Raw genomic sequence first — 9,869 nt, forward strand, 5'->3', positions numbered from 1 at the left:
TTACATCCACAACTTACATTGTACAAAAGATTTAACTCCAAACGGATCACAGAGCTAAATGTAAAAACTGAAACTTAACAAGTAATCTTTACAAGAATATAAGATGGATGAATTTCTCTAAGACCTAGGTATAATAAAAGGCTTTATGGAATCCAGAGGTAATAAAAGACAGATACATTTGATTCCATAAAAATGAAAGAACTTTTGCATAGCAGTAAAGATTGTAAGCAAAGTTAAAAGTTGCTGACTTGTGCACTGGGCTCCATGCTGGGCACAGAGCCTACTTTAAAAATAAAAAAAGAAAACAAAGAAAACAAAACAAAACATGGAAAATAACAATTGTCGATGATGTAGAGAAATGGGAAATCCGTGTATTTTTGGTGGGAAGGAAAAATGGTACAGCTGCTATGGAAGACAGTTGGGTGGTTCCTCAGTAAAACATAGAATCATCTTATAATCCTGCATTCTACTCCTAGATACACACCCAAAAGAACTGTAAGGGGCTCAAACTGATATTTGTACACCCAAGTAAATAGCAGCATTATCCACAGTAGCCAAAAGGTAGAAAGAATTCAAATATCACCAACACATAAATGAGTAAAGAAAATCTGGTACATGCATACAATTGTATTTCATACAATGCAATTCTGATACATGCTACAACATAGACAAACCTTGAAAATGTTAAACTAAATGAAATAAGCCAGGCACAAAAAAGACAAATACTGTGTGATTCCATGTATATGACATATTTAGAAGATGCAAATTCATAGAGACAGAATGGAGCATAGAAATTATCAGGGGGGCTAGGAAGAGGACCAGAGAACTACTGTTTAAAGAGTAAAAAGCTTCTGTTTGGGGTGATAGTAATTTTCTGGACTAGATAGTGGTGATTGTTGCGCAACAATATGAATGAACTTAATGTCACTGAATTGTACACTTAAATATGATTAAAATTTTGTTTTGTAAAAGAAAAAGTTGCTGATAAATTATAGGATAATATTTGCAGCATTCATCATAGAGAAAGGACTAAAATCATTAATACAGAGAAGGAATTTTTTTTTTTTTAGTTTTTATTTAAGTAATCTCTATACCTCACCTGGCTTGAACTCATGACCTTGAGATCAAGGGTATCATGCTCTTCTGACTGAGCCAGGTAGATGCCCCTAGGGAAAAAATTCTTAAAATTGAGAGGGAAAGATCAAAAAGCCAAAAAGAAATATCAAAAAATGGATAAAAGACCGATGATTTTCTAAAATAACAGATATAAAGTGATTCTTAAAAAGATAAAAAGATATTTTCTTTATAGTAAGAGATGCAAATTGGAACTACACTGATACACCATTTCTCTCCCATTCGATTGGCAAAAATGGAGTGTTTGACAGTCCAGTTCCCTGGGAAGTGGGCATATAAGCATTTTAATCCTCTCCATGTGGGAGTGTAGAAGGGCACAACCCTCTAGAAAGAAATTCAGCAATGTCTAAGAAAACCACGTTTATTTCTGACCCAGAAATCTCACTTCTAGGTTTTGACTCTGAAGATAGAACTTCCAACGTTATAGGAGAATATACCAACAAGGAGGTGAATTACAGCATTACCTAATAATTGCAGGACATTGCATGCAACAGCAATGCTTACATGCAAAAATTTTTTTTTCAAAACACAGTAAGTGGCTGTGCAAAATGAGAACAAAGATCTCTATGAACAGAGTTAATGGCATCAAGAATTTATTGATAGAGGTCCAAGAAGCCAACTAAGGAAAGACGTACATGTAGTGTATTTGTGAAATAAGAAACAAGGAGAAATAAGAAAAATAAGAACATAAGTTAGAGGGCGCCTGGGTGGCTCAGTGGGTTAAAGCCTCTGCCTTCAGCTCAGGTCATGATCCCAGAGTCCTGGGATCGAGTCCCACATAGGGCTCTCTGCTCAGCAGGGAGCCTGCTTCCTCCTCTCTCTGCCTGCCTCTGCTTGCTTGTGATTTCTGTCTGTCAAATAAATAAATAAAATCTTTAAAAAAAAAAAAAAGAACATAAGTTAGAAATAAGAAAAGGAGAAATAGGAAAAGCAGATCGAATTTTTGCAACAGGAAATACTAGGACAAGCCAGAAACTAACAAAATTGTATACTACAGGGGATAGGTGGGGATAGGGTGGAAGGAATGGCAGGGCAGTGACACTAGTCTGGCTATGCTATTAATAATTTTCACTTTTTGAACCATGTCTAACTTTAAATGCTCAAATGGTGTCAGTGGGGAAAAAAAACTGTATTGGGGCACCTGGGTGGCTCAGTTGGTTAAGCATCTGCCTTTCGTGATCCCAGGGTCCTGGGGTGGAGTCCTGCATCGGACTCCTGGCTCAGCGGGGAGCCTGCTCCACTCTCTGCCTCTGCTGCTCCCCCTGTTTATGCTGGTTCTTTCTCTGTCAGATAAATAAATAATATCTTTTTAAAAAAACCCAAAACACACAAAAAAACTATCAGTGAGAATATGGGAAAAACTGAGCCTCACTGAATTTCAAATGAAAAATATAACCATATCAAAGTGTGTGTGTCGCAGGGGAGGGGGGAGCAAACTTGGTAATTTTTTGTAACTGTTGCTTTTGCACTGATCATGGACTTGCAGGAGCACTGCAGAAGACAGGACAAGAGTTTCCTTATATCCCTACTCATTTCCCCAGTGGTCACATCTTACAGCACCCTAGTATAATTGTAAAGCCACGAACTTAACATGGGTGCAATATTAACCAGTCTACAAACCTTACTTGAATGAAATAACCTCAGTCTAAAGACATTCATTATGCTTCTTTTTTCACAGTAGTGTGGGTTAGCCCTTGGAAAACTACTTTCTGTACACTGGAAGTTCGAGACAGTGAATTAAATATCTTGAAGACAGCAAGAACAGATTTTTCATGGTTGGGGAAGGGAGTTCCAAATGCAGAGCGGGGTTAGGCTAGGAAGTGCCCTCTGAACTCACAGATCTAGAAACAGGTCCAGATAGACATTTCAGTAAACATATGATTGTGGGCTCATTTCCTCATTCTGTTTGCTGAGAAGACCTAACAGCAAAAGAACCCCAAACCTCGAGCCTGACCTTGAATTCTTAATACTAGTCTCCACTAAATATTGAATATCGTTATCCTGGTAGAGATGGCAGATTACAGAAATAGAGGGAAGTTCAAGATGAGCCTGGAAAATCTTCTACCAGAAAGGAAAAAACATTCGAAAAGGATACGAAGGACATGAGGGACCCAATGGGCAGCCTCGAGGAGCACAAATCATAAAATCACAAATCTGGGAGAGTCTGCACATCAAAAAATACTGATAGTAGGAGTCTATGAATTAAAATATAGAATCAATATGTTTTGTATGAAATATAAAATATATATAAAATATATAAAATGAGTATAAAACTGAATTAAAGTTTATATTTTAATAAATGTGTGTGTTATATGAACATATAATAAAATTATAATTAAAATATATAATTAAAACATATTACATATACTTAATAAAATTTATTTATTTGCTTACTAAATAAAAGGAACAAAACTGTTCCATACAGTGAGCAAAAGTTTGTGGCGATTGGGATGGTTATTCATGTAGGATCAAAATATCCTCCAAAATATTATTTTACTTATTTTAAAGAGCTCATTGTCATTTGCCATTTAAAATTAAAATGGGTGGGCACCTGTGTGGCTCAGTCAGTTGAGCGTCTGACTCTTGATCTCGGCTCTGGTCATGATTGCAGGGTCATGAGACTGAGCCCCTCATGGCTCTGTGCTCAGCAGGGAGTCTGCTTCTCTCCCTCTCCCTCTGCCCCACACTTGAGTGCATTCTTTAAAATAAACACATCTTTAAAACAAAATAAAATAAAATAAGAAAAGCCAAACCCAGCAACCATTGCTTTGAGAAAACAAAGTAACATTACCAATAAATAGTACAGACCAAGGTCATGTATTCCTGATATGAGGCAGAAAAGGAAGACATGTCATTTATGTGGTAATCCCACCCAAAATACATAACCTGAACTCCGTAATGAGGAACTATCAGATAACCCCAAAGACAGAAACCAAAAGGAAATGTAAACTGAATTTTTAAACAACTAACCAGTCTTTGAAAATGTCAATTTTTTAAAAAGACCCAAAAAAGCCAGATTATGGGATGCTGAATAAATACAACTATTGCAAGTCATCTTTCTAAACAGAAGGAAAAGTTAAATTATAAAGGACATCAGAAGGATGACTGGCCACATTTGAATATGAATCATAGATTGGGCACTAGTTTTGTATTAATCTTAAATTTTCTTATTTGCTATCTATACTGTGGTGACAAAAGACAAGTCTTTGTTCTTAAAAAAATACACATTGAAAAATGTATCATAAAGGAGGATAATGTCCTCAACTCATTCTCAAAGGGTTCAGAAAAATGTGACCTGTACATGAGGCAGAGGAGGGGATTGGAGAGAGGGAGACAGACAGAGCAATATGGAAAAGTGTTAACAACTAACGAATTTAGTTACAGGGTATGCAGAGTTTCTAAGTTTGGAAAATAAAGGAATTATTATCCCACTTCAGTACCACACAAAAGTGGACATGTCTCTACATTCATATAAATACGTGCAAATACACAGAAAAAAATATGATAGAATATACCAGAAGTATAAACTTAAGTTATCTCTGGGCAGGAGTAAAAATATAGCTGGAGTGCTCAAGAAAGACTTCCACTTCATCTGTATTGTTTCATTTTTTTTTTCTTTATTTTTCTGAGAGAGAGCAACAGTGTGCATGAGCGGGAAATTGGGACGGGAAGAGGCAAAAGGAGAGAGAGAATCTCAGACAGGCTCCATGCCCAGCCCAGAGCCCAATGTGGGGCTTGATCTCACGACCCTGAGATCATGACCTGAGCCAAAACCAAAAGTCAGACGCTTGACCAACTGAGCCACCCATTATTTTTGTTTGTTTGTTTTAAGGAAAATGTATTGCATTAATGAAGATAAAGTAAAAGGGGGAAATGTTTAAAACATACCAGAAAGTGGGTAAGGGATGAAACAGGAGCAAATGGGAGAGGATGGACTCAAGAGTACTAGGGAAGTGTCACCAGTGAACAGAGAAACTGTTTGTTCTAGTATCCAGAAAGGGAGACTATGAAGCTTGAGGCAGGTATGCACATGTTTGGAGGCTGGGTTAGGGAAGTTAGTACAAATCAAAAGATCTCTGTTTCTGTGTGAAGTAGGACGTGAGATCAACTATATGTTAAGGAGAGGGCTTTCAGAGTAACTTGGTCTGGGAGACCACACCACTGGAGGACAGGAAAAGTGCCTTCAAATACTTGGAGGGCTCTCCTGGAGAGAGGAATGGATCCATTCTACATGGACAAGGACCATCGAGGCCTTGAAAAGTCAATTTTTGGCTCATCATCATGGCTTTCCAACAATGGAACAGGCCATGAACCATTATCACTGTCTGTATCTCTCAAGTCACACATGCAGGTCAGCTGAGACAAGGCAGGGCTTCTAGAACTATCTACAGGGACAGATTTTTAACTTTTCAATTGGCTGTAGATGGATACGTTCATTGAACTCAAAAGAGATGACATGGCAATGTCAAATTACAATAAAAATTTCTGAAAGCTTACTTGAAAGTTCTTGGTTCATTTCTTCTTGGACAAGTTGCAGAGCGATGTCTCTTTTAGGACCCCACTTTGAATAGCAATTTTCTGGACCATATACCTTGACTGGCTATGCAACGGAAACTGTACAGGTTCAAATTTACCAATTTGGTCAGATTGTTCTCCAAAGTAATAGAACCAATTTATGCATTCCCATGGGAGAAGACTGTTCACACTGTACCACACAGTTGTCAACTATGAGTGCTGATACAATTTTTAACTTCAGCAATATACAGTCGTGAAGTTCTGTCTCCTGGAGCTGTTGAGTCTAGTTTATTGGACATTTGGGATTCTTCCTGGGTCAGCTGCCTAGTCATTCAATGGCTCTCCTGTTGAGAGGCATCTTGGCTCCTTCCACAGTTTGGCTATCGTGGACATTGCCGCTATGACATTGGGGTACACGTGCCCCTTCTTCTCATTGCATCTGTATCTTCGGGGTAAATATCCAGTAGTGCCATTGCAGGGTCATAGGATAGCTCTATTTTTAACGATGTGAGGAAACTCCATACTGTTTTCTAGAGTGGCTGCACCAGCTTGAAGTAGTCTTTGTATTAATTTGGTTATACTATTTAAGATAGCTGCTTATTGTGGACTTCAATTTGCTAACAGTTTCTTGAGAAGTTTTGCTTTATGTTCTTAACATGACATTGGTCTATAATTTGTTTTCTTACACTGTCGAGGCATGGTGGAAGCGATTGTCAGGGGCTGGAGTGATCCCTTGGGTTTTATTTTAGGATTCTCTCTTTTTAGATATACAAAGTTGAACTCAGTTGCAACTTGAGGGTTTGCTTGAACTTGTGTAGAAAATCATTTGACCTCAGGTTGTCTATGAGAAGATATTTTACCTCTCACTGATTCGTGTTTTCAAAAATTAGTCCTGGGTCTATCGAGTTCTCTTTTCTGAATCAGTTAAAATCTCTTCTAAGAACAATTTCATTACCTTTTTGTTTTATTTGAGTAAAGTTACTCATGTATTCTTTAATTTAAAAAAATGTACATACCCACTGTTATAACTTCTATTTAAATTCCTAGAATTGCTGATTTATATCTACTTTTCTTTTTTACATTGATAATATTTCCTTAAGGGTTTATCTGTTTTACCAGTATCTTCAAAGACCCAAATTTTGGCTTGCTCCAACTGCTTCTTTTTCAATTTTACTAAATACTGCTCCTAGTGGTTTCACATTCCTTCCTTAACCTTTTTTAACTTTGTTATTTTCTCACACCTATTTTTTTCTGTCCACGTTTTCTTCCATCTTCCTTTTTACTTATTTTTCTAAAAAAGATTTTTGTTTGAGAGAGTGAGCAAGCATGGAGGTTAGGGACAGAAGGAGAGAGAGAAAAATAATCTTAAGCAGGCTGCATGGAGCCTGATGCAGGGCCCAATCTCACGATCCTGAAATCATGACCTGAGCCGAAATCATGACCTGAGCTGAAATCAAGAGCTTAACTGACTATGCCACCAGGCACCCCCCTTTTTATTTTTTTCATGGTCTTTTCTTATGCTTAACGTGAGCACTTAGCTCACCCTAAAATTTCCTCCTTTAGGAATTTGTTAGTATCTTTAAATTTGAAAATCTAAACCTTGTTGAAGTATCAGAGACATACAGAAAAGCACCCAGATCATAAGATTATGACCCCATACATTTTGCCAGGACCCCAGATTTCCCCATCATGACCTCTTTAGAAACTATTCCCTTACCTTTAATCAAGGTAACCATGATTCCCAAAGCTAGCAACTGCAAGTTGCTTTAGCGTACTCTGAACTTGATCTAAATAAAATCATACATTTATTTATATGCCATTATGGATTTCATTTCTCATACGACATTTCATCAGTAAGATCCACTTGTGTGGTAGCTGCTGGGGTTCCCATATACAGCTGTATTTCCACTGTACATTCATATCACAGTTTACTTCCCTTTTCTACTGTTAATCTTCATTTGGGTTATGTTTATTTCTTGATTACTAAGAATAATGCTACCATAAACATCCCTATACATGTATTTCAGGAAACATATGTATACATTTCTGTTAGATGTTCTGTTAGTGCAGTAGCAGATATGCATGTGAGTATGTTCAACTCTAGAGGTTGAAATAGTTTTTGCCAAATAATTTTCCAAACTGGCTGTATATACTGTATTCCCAGAAATAGTATAGGAAAGTTCTAATTCTTTTGCATTGTCAGAAAGACTAGATATTATTGGTTCTTTTAATATCTTTTTAATATTGGCTGTTCTGACGGCTGTGTAGCAATCACTTGGGGTAGTTTAAATTTACATTGTTTTAAATATTTTATTTATTTATTTGACAGAAAGAGATCACAAGTAGGCAGAGAGGTAGGCAGAGAGAGAGGAAGGGAAGCAGGCTCCCTGTTGAGCAGAGAACCCAATGCGGGGCTCTATCTCAGGACCCCAGGACCATGACCTGAGCCAAAGGCAAAGGCTTTAACCCACTGAGCCACCCAGGTGCCCCTAAATTTACATTTTTAAATCAATAGTGATGTTTAGTGTATATATGTATCACTCATTTTATTACTGATTCATAGGAATTCTTTTATACATGCCAGACAAAAATCAGTTGCTTTTTGGCTTATATTATCATAATTAGAAGACTATGTTTTGTCAATTTTTGAGAAAAACAATTTGACTTTCTCTTGTTACTTTTGGATCTAAGTCTATGATGTAGTTTTCTTAGGATTTGTCTAGATATTAATTTCTATGATTTATTTTTCTTAAGACTTAATATACTTCCTGAATTTAAAGAATCATCTATTTCAACAACTCTGAAAAAATATTTTATTTTTTATTTAAGATTTTACTTATTTGAGAAAGAGAGAGAGTGTGTGTGTACTAGAAAGGAGGGAGAGGGACAAGCAGACTGACCACTGATCTGGGAACTCAACTTGGAGCTTGATCTCAAGACCCAGAGATCATGACCTGCGCTGAAGTCAGGTGCTTAACCTGTAAGTGACCCAGGTGCCCATCTCTCTTACTTTTAAATGTGGTTTTTCCATTTCTCTCTATTTTCTATTACTGAAATTCCAATTAGGTTAATATTAGACATCCCCATACTAGATTCTGTCTCCTAACCTCACTTTGTTATTTTATATGGTATTCTGGGTATTCTCTCCAGACCTACCTTCTAGTTCAGTGATTGTCCCAATGTTTGGTCTGTGCTTCAGATGACATTCTTCTCTTTCCTTCATTAACATCAGACTTCTTTTACTTCACTTAGTTCTTCTCTGCCTCAGAAACTGTACAGAGGCCATTGCATTTGGCCTGAAAACTGTCTCCCAGACACAGCACGGTTTTCTGGATTCAGCTAACTCTTCATTACCAAGACACCTTGTCAGTGGAACCTCCTTGAAAGTGACTAATAATGAAACTACAACATCAAAAATTGTAGTATGCATTTACATTCATGCTTAGAAGGAGACACATAGCTTTATTCATAAATGAATGAAGTAGAAAACCAAAATATAAAGGATTCTCAGAGCCAGAATTTGGTTCCTTGAGCAAAGCTGTTAGATTAATAAACCTTTGGCAAGTATGATTAAGAAACCAACACAGAACCAAACTAAACAACCAGTCAATGGAACCAATGATAAAAGAGTCTTCACAAAGGATAACACAGATGTTAAAACATGCTAAGAGGATATTATGAATAATTTATAAGGAATAAGTTTGAAGAGATAGATAAAATAGACTATTTCCTGAAAAATATAACTTACCAAGACTGACAAAAGTAGAAAGAGAAACTATGAAGAGTCCTATATTACCAAAGAAATTAAATTTGTAATTAGAAACTTAAAACAGAAAATTTCAGGATTAGATAAAACAGCAATGAATTCTATCAAACATTTAAATAAGTATAATTATTAGAGAAATTTTAAAACACTTTTTAGCTCATGTTATGAGGACAGAAAACTTTTATAACAAAACCTGAAAAGCATATGACAAGAAAAAATATTACCAGTGCATCTGCCTCATGGATACCAATGCAAAAATTTTAAAACATACTGACACATGAAATAAATTCATTATATATCTATGTATGTATATATTTCTCCATCTATCTAAGTTTTATTCAAGAACTGAAAAGTGGACTAACATTCAAAGAGTTATTCCAAATTCACTGCCTTAAACAGAACAAAGGGAAAAAATATGATCATTTCAACAGACTCATAAAAAGCATTTCACAAA

This window comes from Neovison vison, chromosome 1, assembly GCF_020171115.1.
Source record: "Neovison vison isolate M4711 chromosome 1, ASM_NN_V1, whole genome shotgun sequence".
NCBI classification, from domain to species: Eukaryota; Metazoa; Chordata; class Mammalia; order Carnivora; family Mustelidae; genus Neogale; species Neogale vison.